General features: G+C 45.9%; 1 protein-coding gene and 1 pseudogene across 1 annotated transcript in view; both read right to left on the reverse strand.

Moving 5' to 3' along the window:
• Positions 1 to 17828, reverse strand: part of LOC146867498 (gamma-aminobutyric acid receptor subunit pi-like) — a 624891-nt gene that overhangs the window by 297783 nt on the left and 309280 nt on the right. The window lies entirely within an intron of this gene.
• Positions 2160 to 4163, reverse strand: LOC146867499 (uncharacterized; annotated as a pseudogene).

Here is a 17828-nt window from a genome sequence, read left to right on the forward strand (position 1 = left end):
TACCATACTAGGGAAGACATGGGGGAGTGTTACGATACTAGGAAAAGAGACCATTCTCCTAACACGGGGATACCAATCGAGTAGGAAATTAATTCCTATCACTGCAGAGGCATCTAGAGAAGTAGGAGCCTCTACTTGCCATTAGAAGGGAGTTACTTAGATGGGGAAGAAGTTCAGGATTCATGAAATTGATGAAATACACCCACAGGGAAGTAGCACAGTATCCGTAGCACAAGCGCCTCACACACAGCGGGAAGGGTGCCTTCTATTAAGCAGACACTCCTCAAAGGTTTTGAATGACAACATTTCTATTAGTAATAAAGTACACCAATGGGAAAGAAAAGCTTTTAATTCCTACGATTGCAGAGCAAGACCTGCAGAATGGAAGCCCTAATTTCCTGTCAGTACTTAATTACACCAATGTGAAAGGTGAATGGGTGAAGAGTCCTCCTTCCAATCCACAGTGAGTTACACCAGTGGAAAAGAGCCTAACATTTCTACCATTAGTGAGTTACATCAACGTTTAAGGAGCCCAACATGTGTTCCATTAGAGGGTTACATCAATGTGGAAAGAGCTTACAACCCTACCATGAGTGACTTAGTGCGGAAGGTGCTCAAAATTCCTACCATTAGTGAGTTGCATCAGCTCATATAGAGCCCAACATGTTTACCGTTAGTGATTTGCCTTAGTGTGGAAGGAGACCAACATTCCTACCACTAGTGAGTTACATCAACTTAGAAGGAGTACAACATGTTTACCATTAGTGAGTTACAACAATGTGGAAAGAGCTCAACGTTACTACTAGTAGTGAGTAATATCTGTTTGGAAGCATCTCAACATTCTTACATTATTAGTGAGTTGCATAAACGTATATGGAGCCCCACCAAAATGTGTATCATTAGTGAGTTACAACAGTTTGGTAAGCGCTCACTACCCCTGCCACTTGTGTGTCACATCAGTGTGAAAGGACCCCAACATTTCTGCCATTTTAGTGACATCACTGTGGAAGTAGCTCAACATTCCTACCATTATAATTTACTTCAACGCATGAGGAGCCCACTTGTTTAACATAGTGAGATACATTCGTGTAGAAGGGAGCCCACATTACTGCTGTTAGTGAGTTACACCTAAATGAAAGAACAAGCACTGCTTTCATGAGTGAGTTACAGTGAGATGCGAGAAATTAGACTTTACCAACACTGCTGAGTGACACCAATGAGAAAGGAGCCCCTCGCTCCCATCATTAGTGAATTACACAAATTGGTTGTGGAGTGCACCATTGCTACTCTTAGTGAATTAAAACAATGAAAGAGAAGTTCAGCCTTTCATCATTAGTTAGTTACATCAATGTGGAAGGAGACCAACATTCCTAACACTAGTGAATTACTCCAATTGAAAATTAGCCCTTTGCTCCTTCACTGGGCGTTACACTCATTTGGAAGGAACCTTACATTCTTATCATTGCTAAGTCACACCATTGTATGAGGAGTCCCTCCCACCTTTATATTCTCTCTATAGGGGCGGTTAATGTGTTATTGCTGTGTATAGTGGGTTTCACCAATTTAGAGGAAGCTTCTTACACCCCTGCAGAACTGTAAGTAAAATGTAAAATGTGTTGTACTTGTATAGCGCACTGTTACCCTAGGGTGGCCTGGTGCTGTACTCATACCGCTGTGGAACCCTTCCTGGCTTTTCCCTGTGAAAAGTCCACTCCTGGGCACCCCCAAGGTGAAGCCAGGGATCCCAGCACTGTTGGGGCCGTTGTGGAGATTAAGCAAGCTATTGCCCAGAGTTGCACCCATGATTAGAATAGGCACCGAGGCGAGAATTAACAGGTATGAGGAAATTGAGCCCAAGACCCACCAAGGTGGGAATTGAACCCTGGTCCCGGGCCAGACCTCTGCATCAGGGTCTGACGCTCTAACCATTGAGCCACACTTCTCCACCTGTGTATCTGTGGGGTAGCCACCTGTGTATCTGTGGGGTAGCCAAAAATGAAGGACTGCGTGATTATCTGAACCAAATAATTTACAAAGGAGAACAGTGAAATAAACAAGAGGTGCTAAACATCCATACAGCTCCAAATACTCTATTAAGAGAAAAGGAGACACCGTTCCCAACACCCGCTGACAGACTACAATGGGAGTTGAACACAGTCCTATAACTGCAGCCACAGACTGGGCTCACCTGGCTTGGACATGCTAACTGGATCGACTTGCTTGCACTCCAGACCTCCTCTCCAGTCTCGATCCAAGGCTCCAAGCGGACTACTCCAAGCCTTCGATGAAATGTGGCCCTCTGTCCTATCTGGTTCTGCCTCACTTGAAAAAGGGTCTCTCATCCAAGATGGCCTAGGACCTCTGGATGCCTGAGCGCTTGTCCATGCTGACTTCCTGTCTGCCTCAGCTGCTCTCTGTCCAGACTCTGGACTGCTGGGGTCTGGGTTGCTGCCCCACCAGGTTCCGGTGGGGAATGAGTTTGGCCTCCAATGCCCTGGAAGTGGTCCCTTTATTGGTTCCATCCAGCTGTGGGGGTGTCCTGGCTCTAGCAGGGTTACAAGTGTCCTCATACGTGGTTCTGAGGAGGCTTCACCTCTTGTGTCTGGTGGCTCTGATAGGTCTGGGTCTCTTGGCTCTCCTGACAGAGTCTCAGCAGGCCTTGCTGTTCCTTGTCCCAGTACATCTAAACCCAGAGAGCTTCTGGTTGCACCTGATGCACTTGTCACTATCACCATCCTTTCGGATCGGTTCAGAGCTTGAACTCCTTTCCATTCTGATGGGGATTGTGATCTCACCGGTTCAGGCGGGGTCCTTGGGTCTGAACTGAAGAAGCATCTTGTTCTTGGAAAGTGTGATAGCCAACAATTTTGTTACGAGGTGACCTAGCATGTATTAATCGGCCTCGAGATCCACCACCAGTTCTGCCAGGTTCTGGTAGCGTCTGGGGCTCTGCCTTAGCCAGTTCTGAAGGGATATGTGTTTCTGTCTGCCCAGCCTCTGGCCTCCAGGGTTGCGAGAATGTCAGATCTTCAGATTTCCTTGATTCTGAAGAGACCAGCACCTTCACCATCTCTGATCGTGGTGGGTTGCAAGTTTCCGCACTCATCGGTTCTGATAGGATGTGAGTTTCTGGTACTGCTCTCTCTAGTTCTGATGGGATATGAGCCTGAGTATATGCTCTTGTAACTTCTGAAGGGATGCTGGCCTGTTCTTTTTGTCTTCCTGATGCTATGTGAGTGTATGTTTCTTGTCTACCTGATTCATATGGAATATACGTGTGTTCTTCTGCCATCTCTGGTTCTGATGAGATGTGAATATGTGCATCGCGTCCCCTTGGTTGAGATGGGATGTGAGTTTGTGCTTCAACCATCCCTGGTCCAGCTAGCATGTGTGTCTGTGCTTCTAGCTTCACTGATTGAGATGAGCTGTGAGTTTGTGCTTCTGTCGTCTCTGCTTCTAATGCGATGTGAGTTTGTGCTTCTCTTCTTCCTGGTTGAGATGGGGTGTGAGTTTGTGATTCCTGTCTGTCTGGCTCAGATAGAATGTTACTTTGTTCCTCTCGCCTCCTTGCTTCTGTTGAGACGTGAGGGTGTGCTTTTCTCGTCCCTGGTGTAACGTTGGCCTGCATGCTCTCCTGCGTGGATGGGTCCATTATTTGCGAGAGGTGGTGACCTGACCCCTGCACTGGATTCCAATCGGTCACAAATGTTGTCCTCTCTATTTCCGACGGGGTGTACTGAGTTACCACCCCTCCAGTGTGAGCGTAGTCCCTTTGCCTCACTGCTGCAGAGATCGGCCCCTCTGTTTTACCACCCTCTCTCCTGGCAACCGGCTCTGCCACCCCCGGACTGTGAAGCATCCTCTCTCCGGCTCTCCTGGATGCTCCTGCCGTCTCGCCATCTGCCCGGGTATTTCCCAGGCTCGGATGTGAGGTTCCAATGAGGCTGCGAGTTGAAGACCCACCCGGCCCATATGCACCCGGGTTTGTGAGAGAATAGGAGGGGGTGGGATGGGATAGAGGGGCACTTCCCACCGTTTGTTCAGCCTTTGGATCACTGGTTCGGATCTGTCCAAGGAGGGTCTGGTGGAAGTAGAACCAGAGGGGGTAGAAGAAACAGTAGCATCAGCAGGGCAGGGGGCTGCCCTGCAGTACAGGGGACCATGGTGCTGAGCAGCGAGCTCAGACCTGGGCATGGCACAAAAACACAATACTTTCACCAAGGGGAGGTAAAACACGAGTAGAGGGAGAGCCCAGCCAAGGGCATGGGGGCATCCGCGTGAGCAGCCGGGCTTTACAATTTCTACCGTGGCCATGGGCTGACAGTTGCGGGGGCTGCTCGCATCTGCTGACTCCGAGCAGTGGCTGGAGCAGAGGGAAGCTGCCAGTGACTGGTTGGCTGCTTCATGCTGATCCTACGGAGCCTGAGCTGGGTCTGTCAGGGCAACTTGGCAAGGCTAGCCAGGCAGGGCCCTGGGCTATTAAAAATGTGTAAATTATGGCCAGTCGGTGACGGACGTCGCCGGACCTCTGACGGTCCTTTCAGCGTGGCGTCTGGTCTGCCTGGGTCTGACCTGGTATCGGTATCGGTATCGGATCTCCGATCTCCGCTCATGCGCACGCCGCACTTTTAATTGCTCGCTCTGCAAAGCGCAAGGCGGCAAGCATGTTAGCATGACCGGCGCCGCACCAGTATTCAATTCAGTGCATTGGTCACAAGTCACGACACCACCAGCCCCTGACCCACCCCTGAAACCCGGGCAGGCGTGTCGCGGAGACAAATGCGCGCCGCACGCACCCACTAACCATTTTAGCCTCAGAGGGCAGAGTCACGGCCGGGTCCGCGGCGCGCACCATTAACTCAAGAGGCTCAGAGTGAGACCCAGCCGGGGCCCACGTGTGCACACTGCACAGCAGTCGCGCACCATTAAATTAATCAAAGTCAAAGGGCGAGCAGGCGTGTGCGCGCACCACCATTTAATTAGAAGAGCTGGCGTGCATGCCGTGTGCTGCTGAAATCACGATAAATAAAGTTAGTGAGGGGGCCCCTGGAGCGCGGCTCCCCCCCACAACCCCCCCCCCTCGCAACTGTGTTCTGCCCCTGCCGTGTGCACCCTTTAATTTATTGAGGTCGGCCTGGCCGGGTGTGCCGTGCGCACTGCTCACCATTAAAATCATGTCATAATAAATAAAGGGAGGGGGCCCCTGGAGCGTGGATGCCCCCGCAATGCATGTTTCACGCCCCTGCCTTCTATTGCTGCAAAACACCTGCCACTAGCTGTTCCTAATCAATCCACACACGCTGTTGCAGTACAGCAACACTGAGTTTGAATCATCCGACTAGGTACAGCTACAGCACACACCAAAACTGACACTCACAAAGCCAATAGATTTAGTATAGCCAAAACCTACTGGCTTTGCCAATGCTTGTTTAATTTTCCTGCCAACCATCCTGTTCCTTTTGTACTGGAGTTGGTCGGAAGCCCTTTTGTCAGGCCCTTGATGCTCTAAAACTGGTAGCTCTTTGGTATACAGGCTACCAGCCATGGGGCACCTCTGTCGAAATCCGAGCAGTTCCCCCACCTCTAGAGGAGACAGGGGAAATGCAGGGTTGGCGGATGGAACAATTGCTGATTATTGGCCGATTTCCTAAATGCTCCAATCCCTAAATGATTCTCAAAGCGTTTTCAAAAATGACCTTAATTCTCAGAGAAACGTTTGTCTGAGTTCTTCTGGCATTAAAGAAGACTGCAGGAGGTTATTCAGTGAAACTAATAATCACTCCTTGGCGAATACTCGTCAGAGAGAATACTGATGCCTTCACAGATTTTGGAAACGCATTTATCCCTTAAGAAAGCGAATAGTCATGCAGAAAATTTCAATTTTACAGAAGATAATAGAGTTTGTACCGGGGGGCTGAGAGATGCAGTGGAAAATGCATCAGAGAGAAATTAAATGATCTTGTGCATAAGTCCATGAAAAGAGGCAGGATGTTGCATAACTAATGAAACAAACACCGAGGACCTGTTGAATACGATATGTAAATACTAATGTCATGATTATCTGTTGTAAACGTTAGGTGTATGATATGTGTGCATGAAAATCATCTAAAAAAAGTAAAAAATTCTGCGCCCGTCAGAGCTCGGAGGAGGCTGGGCTGGGCCACGGTATTGATATTTTGGATTTGTGACTGGTTTACCCTGATTTACCCTGACAGCTGACTAACCCACAGGAACCATTTATCAAACAGACTGGGTGAGACTTATAAACCTAAGCTATTAATTATATGTTCGTGTATTGAGGGGGTTTAGTATGAGTAAGCGTAAATAAACAGGGCACGGGGTAGCCGGGACATTAGATGCATTTCTCTCCAGGGCAGAAACAGTTTTGATACATGAAATCGCTCTAACTGAGTGTAGGCTGTCCCTAGAGCCTATAGCAGGACTACCACGGCACCACAACAATACGTCAAAGCAACCAATTTCTGTATCTGGAGAAGCAGCCGAAATTGACCTGCTAACCTCAGTAGAGGAAGTCTCGCCAGTTTTAGCGGCCCAAGCACCGGCAAAAGACTCACAGGAAATACTAAATCCAACTAAAAGTCAAATGTTCTGACGAGGGGCCAAAAATTTAAGATTAGCCAAGGGAAAGGGACAGCCCCCCCATCGAAAAAAAGAAGGGGACAGGGAACAACAATCACCCATAAACCTCCCCCCCAGGCATAAAGGCCAAGGGTTGGTGCTGGAGAAGGGAGTGGTTCCTCAACTACAGGAGTGCCCCCTGCCCCGTCTGAAAATCTAGTAGCTGGGGGGGTTCAAAGTATGAGCCAATTGGAATTGTGGGCAACTGGAGGGCACAATAACAGCCATAATTAGACCCATGATAACCATGTTGTCCTCTATTGAGGAAAGGTTGCTTAGTCTAGAAGGGGCAGTCAAACGCTCGTTAGCACACTCGCAGTTTGTAGTGCAAAAAAGGGGTGAGTTTGAGGAGGTAGGTAGCGGAGGCAGTAGAGGTGGGCCCACAGAAATTAATTTCCAGAGAATCCCTGCTCCGAGAGTGCCACAGAATTCACATGCACTGGACACTCTGCCTACAACTAACTTGGAGATGAGAGCTGGGGTCCAGACAGATATTACTGCATCTTCCCAACAGAGACGACAGGTCTCCTTAGCCCGTGGTCAGCCTGAGAGCAGAAGGGAGGAGGGTATTGTAGGTGTGTATGCACAGCTTAAGCAGACGAACTGGGGTGAAATTTCTGATAAGTCTAACACCGTGAGACAGAATGGTAATAACCCGGCGAAACAAAACATGGAGGAAAGTTTCATATCTGAGCCAAAGCAGTTGCATCTCCCCCCGCAAGCTACCCCTTACACCATTGTTCTTACTAATGTACCTAGACTTCCTCATGGAGAACTTGAGGATTGCTCCACCCTGAAAAATATGGCGTTACATTTTTTGACAATGGAGACAGGGGGCCCGATTCACAGAACTAACTTAAGACAAAATCCTAAACTTACTACCATTTTGGTATTCACAGAAGGCACTTACTCATTTTGGTATTCACAGAAGGCACTTACTCATTTCGGTATTCACAGAAGTTAGGAGTCCTAACTTTAGGACTCCTAAATGCCTTCTGTGAATACCGAAAGTCTTAAAATTAGGATTTTTCTCAGTTTAACAGTAGTATAGTTAGGACTCCTAACTTTAGGACTCCTAAATGCCTTCTGTGAATACCGAAAGTCTTAAAATTAGGATTTTTCTCAATTTAGTAGTCCTAAGTCTAAACTTAGGACTACTAAATTGAGAAAAATCCTAATTTTAAGACTTTCGGTATTCACAGAAGGCATTTAGGAGTCCTAAAGTTAGGAGTCCTAACTATACTACTACTAAACTGAGAAAAATCCTAATTTTAAGGCTTTCGGTATTCACAGAAGGCATTTAGGAGTCCTAAAGTTAAGAGTCCTAAATTTAGGACTACTAAATTGAGAAAAATCCTAATTTTAAGACTTTCGGTATTCACAGAAGGCATTTAGGAGTCCTAAAGTTAAGAGTCCTAACTATACTACTACTAAACTGAGAAAAATCCTAATTTTAAGACTTTCGGTATTCACAGAAGGCATTTAGGAGTCCTAAAGTTAGGACTCCTAACTTCTGAGAATACTGAAATGAGTAAGTGCCTTCTGTGAATACCAAAATGAGTAAGTGCCTTCTGTGAATACCAAAATGGTAGTAAGTTTAGGATTTTGTCTTAAGTTAGTTCTGTGAATTGGGCCCAGGGTACGCAGATATATTGTTCTCGGAATTTAAGATGACACCCCGTATTCCGTGGGTTGGAGGCTCTCCTAAATCATCGCCAGGGGATTGTGTTGTGATTTCCTTTAGGTCCCCAGATTTGGTGAGGAGCATACTAGACAGGACCGGTCACTATCCAGTCAGGAAGAGCAGGATAAGAGTGGTTCCCTGGGTTTTTTCTATCGTCCTGCAATAACCCCCCAGTTTGTACCAATGATAGAGAATATCAGAGGTGCTTGTCAACAGAGATTTGGTATCCCGCATCTAACTTCTTTGAGCCCCTCTATGGTTTGGATGGGGTTGGTTGACTGGAGCCATCTGCTGATATAGTTGGAGATCGGGGTGAACAAAGCAAATCTAGCCGGCTGAACCCATCTCCACAGGTTGAGTTACACCCACGAGTGGATTTAGCGGGGGTTATACCTCTCGAAAGAACAGAGGAACATATAGACGTGAGATACCATCATGAGAACTTAGCACCCGTACTAGAACAGAATGAGGATAATAACGGTCTATTGGAGCCATCTAGTTCAGATGTTATTATTGAAGTAGGGTCGACTTCCATTAATTCGTTGTCCAACCAGATTGCTACTACTACCTCTGTTGTTACATGGAATATATCAGGCTGATGCTCAAAGGTACAGAATTCAGTTTGGGTGGGTTTCATAGAGAATATAGATATATTGTGTTTGCAGGAGACTTGTGCAATAGAACCCATCCATATAAATGGTTTTAGGACATATCACACTCAGGCATTGAAGGCTTTGGGAGGAAGGTCAAAAGGTGGCATCTGCACCTATGTTTCTAACAAAATACCCCTAAGCAATATCTATTTTCACGAAGGGGATTGTTACTATCATTTGGTGGAACTAGTATTAAATGCAAATAATCGCCTCATATTGATTAACTTATATAACAATGCTCCCCAAAACGTCTTAGGAGTAGTGGTAAAGAATTTCATATAGGTTTCTAAAGGTTTATGCACCCCGGAAGGTAAAGATACTATGTTTCTGCTGATGGGAGATTTTAATTGTACCCGATGTAGCTATACTGATGATAAAATGTGCGGTTTATCCTTGGTCAGGATTATAGTACGCATTTTACACTTTCCAAAGCGGGGGATTTATTTAACAAACTCACCTTTGGTATGGATCTCGCCTATGCCAATGAATTGCTGGCTTCACCACACTGTATGCCCCCCACTTTTAATGGGAGAGGGCTTGCAACAACAATTGATTTCATATTGACCTCACGCCCTCATGCGCACTTGGTCGCTGCCTTTGAAGCGGGTGATATTGCTATAAGCGACCACTTCCCCCTATCCATAAGCCTTTTACCCATTCGTAGATCCAAAAAGTCTACAAAATCTACTTCAGTGCTCGGGAATGTAGCACTGGGAGAGACTAATGGTTATACACTAAAATGGGATAAGGTGGATGCAGACCTGCTGACTAAAAATGTGATAGTGAATTGCCGGTCTGCTCTGGATATTTGCCTGGGTGAGGCTGTATCCGATGTTGCTATTGTTCATTCCTTTAATGATATTATGAGGGAGGAAAAAAACTTGTTAACAGTGCAACAAAGGAACAGATCAACATATCCAGGGTGGTTTAATGGAAAATGTACCAGGGCCTACGCTAAACTTAAGAAGGAATTTCACAACCAACCGAGATCACCATCTAAAATTAGGCAAGCTAGATGAGATTATAGAGCGGCAATAAAAGAAAGAAAGCAAACACTGAGAAACCAATCCTGGGATTCCCTACACAATGCGGCCCAGCAGAAAGACTCCACTGCATTCTGGAAGGTCTTGAGGACCCCCTATTATCTTCTAGTAGTGGCCCTTCTGTCGACATAGCAATTGCAGAAGAAAAATGGATTAGCCACTTCTCAATGGTGCACAATGAGCAGGGCAATATTGGGCGGCAATTAGATGATGGTGCACTAAGTAGTGGCACCGGGATTGACCTGGAAATCACCTTGGATGAGGTGAGTAGGGCCCTGGCCAGTAGTCTGGGTGGCAAAGCCCCAGGACCCGATGGGGTCCCCGTCGATTTGTTGAAATTGAACGTTCCTCTCTGGGGGCCCTTCTTAACTTAGGTGTTCAATGCCAGCATCAAGTCCGATCTCCCACTGACGTGGGTGCAGTCAATAATAATCCCAATTTACAAAAAAGGCGATCGCCAACACCCAGGATGTTACAGACCGATCTCCCTCCTGGACTCCATGGTCAAAGTGGTAGGGAGGGTCATCCTGGAGCGCCTCCAAGACTGGGCAGAGGATAGTCAGATAATATCAGACCTGCAGTAAGGTTTTCGTGCTGGTTTAGGCACAGTAGAACAGAGTCTGAATTTGTCAATTTTGGTTGGCAAGTACACCAGAGCAAAAAAAGGAAGTCTCTTCTTGGCCTTTGTAGATCTTACCGCGGCCTTTGATTCAGTTAGGCATCACAGTCCTTGAGACGGTCGGGGTTGATCTCCAAATTATTATGTTTTTAAGACGACTGTACTGTGGAGCTATGGCAAGTGTTTGGTATGGGTTGAAGGGAGAATGCCCCCAGACTTTTCCAATCAAGAGAGGGGTCAGACAAGTCTGTGTTCTGGCCCCTATCCTTTTTAATCTTTATATCAATAAATTAGAAGAAGCATTACTCCTGCAGGGTAACGATTTTCCGCAAGTAAACGGTCGGCCCATTCCCGCACTTCTTTATGCAGACGATGCCGTGTTATTGGCACGTACGCAAAATGGCCTCTAGGGAGCCCTGGATAACTTCATTGTATTTATGAATGACTTAGGTCTTAAAACTAACATTGCTAAAATATATGTCATGAGATGTAGGCAAGACCCGAGAAATGTTTTTAGATGGGAAGAAATTATCAACAGCAAAAAACTTTTCCTATTTAGGTATACTTTTGAATCATTATGATTCTTGGGTTGCTAACCTAACTGCTAAAAAGCTGGCATTTTCTAGATCCACCGCAGCTCTAGTAACATTTGCTAAAAACTTAGGTAGGAAACCACCCTCAGAACTCCTACAAATATATAAGACAAAATGCATCACTATGGCAATTTACGGGGCTGGGGTGTGGGGTTTTGCAGATGCCACCCTGATACAAATAATCGAAAATACTTTCATAAGGTACATCTTATCCGTACCCACCAAGACCTCCTCATTTATCTGTCATGAAGAGCTGGGTCTACACTATATATCTGACCTAGTAAAAGTAGAGCCAATACTCTTATGGCATAGAGTTTGGTGTAAAGACCAAACAAAACTAAATAGGGAGATTTTGAAAGATACATTGAGGTTAGAGGGGGCTCTGCAGATACCCTGGATTAAATACATCCGTGATTTTATGAATGACCTGGGACATCCAGAGTACTTTTTAAAACCAATATCCATGCTGGAGATTCCCTGAAAGACCTTAAAAAACAGAATGTCTGCAGTTAATGGAAACAAACAGAATGATAGGGGAAATTTCAAACAAAACAACTGTGAGGCAACATCAGCTGACACGTGCAACCTTAGGGATGGAGCCTTACCTATCATTCGTACCTGGAACATTTGATAGATTCCTTTTAATTAGGTTTAGACTGGGAATTATCCATAGATTAACATCTCTGCCGAAAATGAACGATTGGTCACGCAAACTAATACCATGCCCTTGTGATAAGATCTCAGACCAGTCGACCATGCATGTAGTTTTATTCTGAAAATTTTATATGGAGCCAAGGTAAGTCTGGATTATACCTTTTTTAAAGGATTTAGGGCTTAGGCAGTGCCGCCAGGCCATGCACTTACTCCAGCTTCTGGAAAATGAGCACATAGCGTGGAGAATAACAAAGTTTTTAAAAAAGGTGCTACAAATTAGGAAATCAGTTATTACGAATTTGCAAATTTTGTACTATGTTTTTTAACTGAGTATGATATGTGTCTCTTTTTTTAACTGTATTTGATTATAACTATGTGCTTTTATGACTGTATTGAAAAACAGCTGAATAAACCTTTTAAATTGAATTGAATTGCCTTGCGGAGCCTCCTTCAGGGAAGAGTGTGAAAACAGCTGTTGTGGCCGATACATATGGACAGTGGTGGTTTAGGTGAAAGGAGCAGCTGGGGAGGGGAGCGTGTGGGGGGGCATGGGGGAGCATGGAGGAGGGGAGGAAAAAAAAGAATAAAAAACTTACGTCTTGCTGCTTCTGCTGCCTCGTGCCTCAGAACTTCTCTGCTTTCTGGTCAATGGGACGGCAGCATACTGCCCATCCACTTCCCGCGCTGCTCTCATGCTGAATGAGAGCTGCCCGAGGATTGGCCTGAGCAGGATGCTTTGATGCTCCGCTCCGCTCAGGTCAGGGAGTCTGTACAATACAGCCAGGTTGGAGAAACCTGACTGGGAGTGTCTGTTTGGCCAGCCTAAGATGGACTGCCAAACAGACATGCACAGTTGTTAGTGCACTTCACTCCCAACGCCCGACCCCGCCCCACCATCCTCACACACGCTGGCTCATCCAGCATACAATATTGTTTTATTTTTCAGCTGCTGGCTGAGGCAGTGGGGCAAAGCTCCTCTGCAATTGCGGAGCAGCCGCCCCTGGAAGACAGCAGGAAGTGGCAGTGGACGCAGGCACTGAGAAAGGAAACCAATGAAAGGTTTCTTTAGGGAATGTGGCCGGACAGCACATTTTGGTCCAATCTCAAAATTCTGAATCTGATAGAGAAATAAATTATGGATACCAAAAGACCTCAGCAGCGATCATCCTCAACATTGATAGAGGCTGATACTAATTATTCATGGTGAAAACATCCAAGGGGAATTTCACAGACTAGCAAAACACGATTTTAATTAAGGCTCCCAGTTTTCCGTTCTTACTGATTTTTACAGATCAATACAGACAGGAAACAATGGGGTATATTTGCAAGGGTATAGCGCCACCAGAACTGCATTAAGCCACTTTTTGTGGCTTAATCCCACCTTGTAGACATGGCCCTTTTAGAAGCATAACTTTGCATGAAAGGGACTTGCAATGGGTGCTGCTGTGGGAGTAACACCGCAACACCCATTGCTTTTTGACACTGCCCCAGATTAACAATGATTTGTAAATCTGTGACAGCGCCAAAAACAAACACCATGCAAAAGCAGGCATTAGAATGGCGCACTGAGGAGAAATATTTCTATTTCTCCAAGTTTTTGCTTTATCTATGTGTGCTGTGTGTAGCACATATAGAAAAAGCAAAACGCCATTAATGATTGTTTATGAGCAGGGAGGTATCCCTTGAGCAGGAAGGTATCATTTAATAATGACTATTTGCTTCTTTCTGCAGCACACACAGAGGTAACAAATCACCATTATTGAGTGTGTATGTACAGGAAGAGACATCTTCCTGCACATAAACAAGCATTCCCTGCAAAGCAGGCACCCGTGCACTATGATGCAAGGCTGCCTCTGTTGGCGCTAGGCAGCTAATTCAACACCAGCGCTAGGGAAAACACAGGGCTGCGTTGTATTGTTGTAAATACGGCTCATCCCTGTGTTTTGGAAATGTCGAAGCACAGCAGTGCCAAATTTGACGCAGCTCCGCGCACCTACAGTTCCTTGTAAATATGCCCCAAGGTGTTTCCAGTCTGTATTTATTTTTTAAATCTCCTCAGTGACTCACCTTGTTGTTCATTAATGCCTAGCCAACAGTCATGCAGATTGAGATATCTAGCTAAAAAACACATTAAATGTCTTTAAATAACTGCATATCAACATATGTTTGCACTATTATGCAAATATGTTCATGTGGCTTTATAGTTTTATTATATTTGGCTTCTAAATTAGCTAAAATCGGACAGGCATCAAAGTATGAGTGCACATTTATTGGTTAAATAAATTTGGAAATGTACCAGTTACTGCTTCATTTATTCACAAAACACAAAATAAATATGGATAAATACAGATAAAATGACCAAAAATAAATATGGATAAATACAGATGGGAATGTCGGCAAAATAAATATCATAAAACCGGGAGCCCTAACTAAAATTCATCTAAGATCAGCATTTTCTCTCTCGCTGCAGTCCACAAATGAAAAATAAATGTGTATTAAGTGCAGCAATTCGCTATAGAGCGATATGATTTAAATACCAGTTTCTGCCGCATTTTGTCGTTCGCCCCCATTTGATACATTTCATTCGTGCACGGCTTAAGACTAGATCAATTGAAGAAAACCTACTTTTATTTCCCAAAGCCCTACCTGAACAGTGAGATGCAGGGACTCTAAACACAAGTGTCACGTCACGTTGGCAGGAATGAAATGAATAAAGAGAGATCCTTTTCAACAGCAAGAAGCCAAGGAAACAAGTTTACAAAAATAGATTTATGAAGCCACTCTGGCACAGTGGGTCTCATTTATTTTGATAAATGTGTATATAATGATATAAAAGAAGCTGCCTCTGGCAGGAGTATGAGTAGGAGTAGGATGCACGCATAAAGTGAGAGAACACAAGCAGACACAATGAGATGGTGTAGCCTCAGGCCACCATGTTAGCCTCTGCAGACCAATAAAACATGGGCCATTATTTTCTAGCAATTGCGTAGGATTTCGCAGCTAGTAAACGATGAAAAGTATTCAGCCACCATGTCTATGAAAAAAAAGCCTCATGAATGTAGCGCCCAGGCAACATGATTTATACTGCCGTGGGTGTTGTGTTCTGTATGAAGGACTTAGAGGACATAAATCAGATTCTATATTTGCGTGTGCATGCATATGTAATTATAGGGCTCCTTTGCATATTGAAGCCACTCAGTCTCCAACCCTGAGTTATCAAATCGGCTCTACAAGTTTACATTATGTTTGTATCGATTTGACGTGATTATCATGCTGCGCAGCTTCAATGGTTTACGAAGTGGGTGGCGGGCCATATTCGGCGCCCGGAGGAACAGGGTGGGTCGGATCCGAGCTGGCGCCACTTGTCCTGTGTGCTGTTACAGGCCCCGTTGCTTGGTGTCTTAGTGCAGCCGGATTTACGTGCGGTGAGACAGTGTTGGGCACGTCTGGCCAGGAGGGCACATGTCAAGACACCGTATACGCCTGATATCCCGCTGCGGATGTGTGAGGTGTTGCCCCACGGGGGGGATTGGAGTCAGTTGCTGGCCTGGGAGGAGGCGGGGGTTACGGCGCTCGGTGACCTCTATGAGGACGGTAACCTTCTCCCTTTTAATGACCTTAGAAAGCGACATGATCTCCCGCGAGGGGATTTTCTATTCCACGCGGCCTTGACAGCGGCTATCAGAAGGCACTGGGGAAGGGGACTCTTGGAACCAGATACATCTCTCGCTTGTCAATATGTGGTGATGGCCGCGGGTACCTTTAAGGCAGTGACCTGTCTCTACCGCCGGATTACCCGAGATCTGCGGCAGCCACTGACGGGATTGCACCTCAAGTGGGAGGCGGATCTGGGGGAGTCCATTGCAGACAAACCTTGAGAGATGATTGTGGAGCGGCCATGGAAATGTTCTCAGAATGCATGCTTCCAGCTCATTCAATTCTATGTTTTCCATAGGGCCTACCTCACGCCTGGTAAATTTACTGAATACTTTGGGGTGGCGACCACTTGTCCCCGGTGTGCCCAGGTTGGGGCAAGTTTTCTCCACATGTTTTGGGAATGCCCGTGGGTGGGAGGCTTCTGGAGAGGGGTGATGGCTGTCCTGCTGGCTGTAATGGAGAGGGAGATAGCTGTGACTCCAGGGGTCTGCTTGTTACATTGCTTCCCCCACACTGCCAAAACTAAGATTACCAGCAGGTTCATTGACCTAGGGTTGGTCTTAGCTAAGAGAGATCTTACTTCCCACTGGAAAGCGAGGCAGGGGCCTAGCCTAGTGCACTGGAATAAAGAGCTGGTGAAATGGACAGAAAGCGAAGGGAACTATAGCCTCTGTATGGCTCAGCGTAATGGGAATGAGAAGTCATTGGAAATGGCCCAGGCATGGGTAGCACTCCTGGAACTGGTCAAGCATCCGGCTTTGGATGAGGAGGATACCCTTGATGGGAGGAATGTGGAATGGGCCCCTTGAATGACCTTGCCCGCCTGTGGGAGTACAATGTGCACTGCGAGTATGATAAGAGGCTTCCCCCTGTGTCTCTGATCCCCATGCTGCCCCGACCTCCAAGGTAGGGAGACTGATAGGTGGGAGATTTGTTTGCCTTCTGGATGCTGCAGCGACATGCTTGGGTGGGTGGTTGGGATGGGAGGGCGCAGTTGGGGGTGTTTTGGGTATGGGAGGGGAGGGGAGGGAGGGGATCAGGCGTTCTTCTTGTAGCTTCACATCATTGGACTGGGTCAAACATGCTGATGGAATGAGCTGCATCATGAGTACTTGGTGGGGGCTGGATGTGAGCTTGCGCCCTGCTTGTTATATTATCTATAGTACTGTATGCTGACTTTCTCCCTTGCGCATCCCGAGGACCACAGACTTGAATGTATGTTTACTGAAACTCAATAAAAATCTGTTTAAAAAAAAAAAACAATTTGACGTGAAGAATTAGTGTGGCTGATATCAGGATGATGTATGCAGCAAGCAGGGTGTATTTACAAGGGGGCTACGAATAAAAAGAGCGAGCAAAATCAGATATGGTTAAGACAATAAGCCTTGCCCTCCTTGTAAGATGCTAAAGACTTCCTAATTTTGGTACACTTGCTAATTAAAATATAGCTGTAGCCATATCCATGCATCAAAGTATGCTTACAATGTATTTTCATTTTTCTGATTTTTTCTTCAAAGCAGACTGGTTCATTTTCAGTTTATTGATTTTATCCAAAGGGCTTCCTTGAAAGCTTGGAAGACCCCCTTTCTCCAATGTCTGCCGTCTAACAAGTGATCCACCACAAGTACCTGAAGAAAAGCCAACCCACAGGCTCACTGGATCCCAGCAAGAAGTCTACCACAAGGATCTGAAGAAAAACCAACAAACAGACTCATATGATCCCAGCAAGTGATCCATCACAAGGACCCAAAGAAAAGCCGACCCACAGGCTCACTGGATCCCTGCAAGCGATCCACCACAACAATCTGAAGAAAAGCTGACCCACAGACTCATTTGATCCTAGCAAGTGGGCCACCACAAGGACCCGAAGGAAAGCAGACCCACAGGCTCAATGGATCCCAGTCACCAGACCCTTGAAACTTTTTGATCAATGGATCCAACACAAAGGAACCAGGCCCTCCACTGCACCTCCTTGCTCCGCCTTTCTTTGCCTCGAAATCTGGTAGTATGTCTCACATTTTCTCTATATTCATGCCCGAGATAGAAACAGGGCTGAATAGAAGACGTCAACAGGACATTGATTTTGTGGGACTACGCGTCTCTTTCATGAGCAGCAAAAAGATATGGGCATATCAGATTCCTTTCCACCAGTTTTTAGCAGCATGGCTCTCTGTGTCCCCTTGTAGTTCTAAACCCAGCCCTGTATAGGTTGGGAGTAGACTGTACCAGGACAGTGATCTATTAATACTAGGAGTTCTCGTATTTGCTGTCTATAGTGAGAATTGA

This window comes from Triturus cristatus, chromosome 1_2 (genome assembly GCF_964204655.1).
Source record: "Triturus cristatus chromosome 1_2, aTriCri1.1, whole genome shotgun sequence".
NCBI classification, from domain to species: domain Eukaryota; kingdom Metazoa; phylum Chordata; class Amphibia; order Caudata; family Salamandridae; genus Triturus; species Triturus cristatus.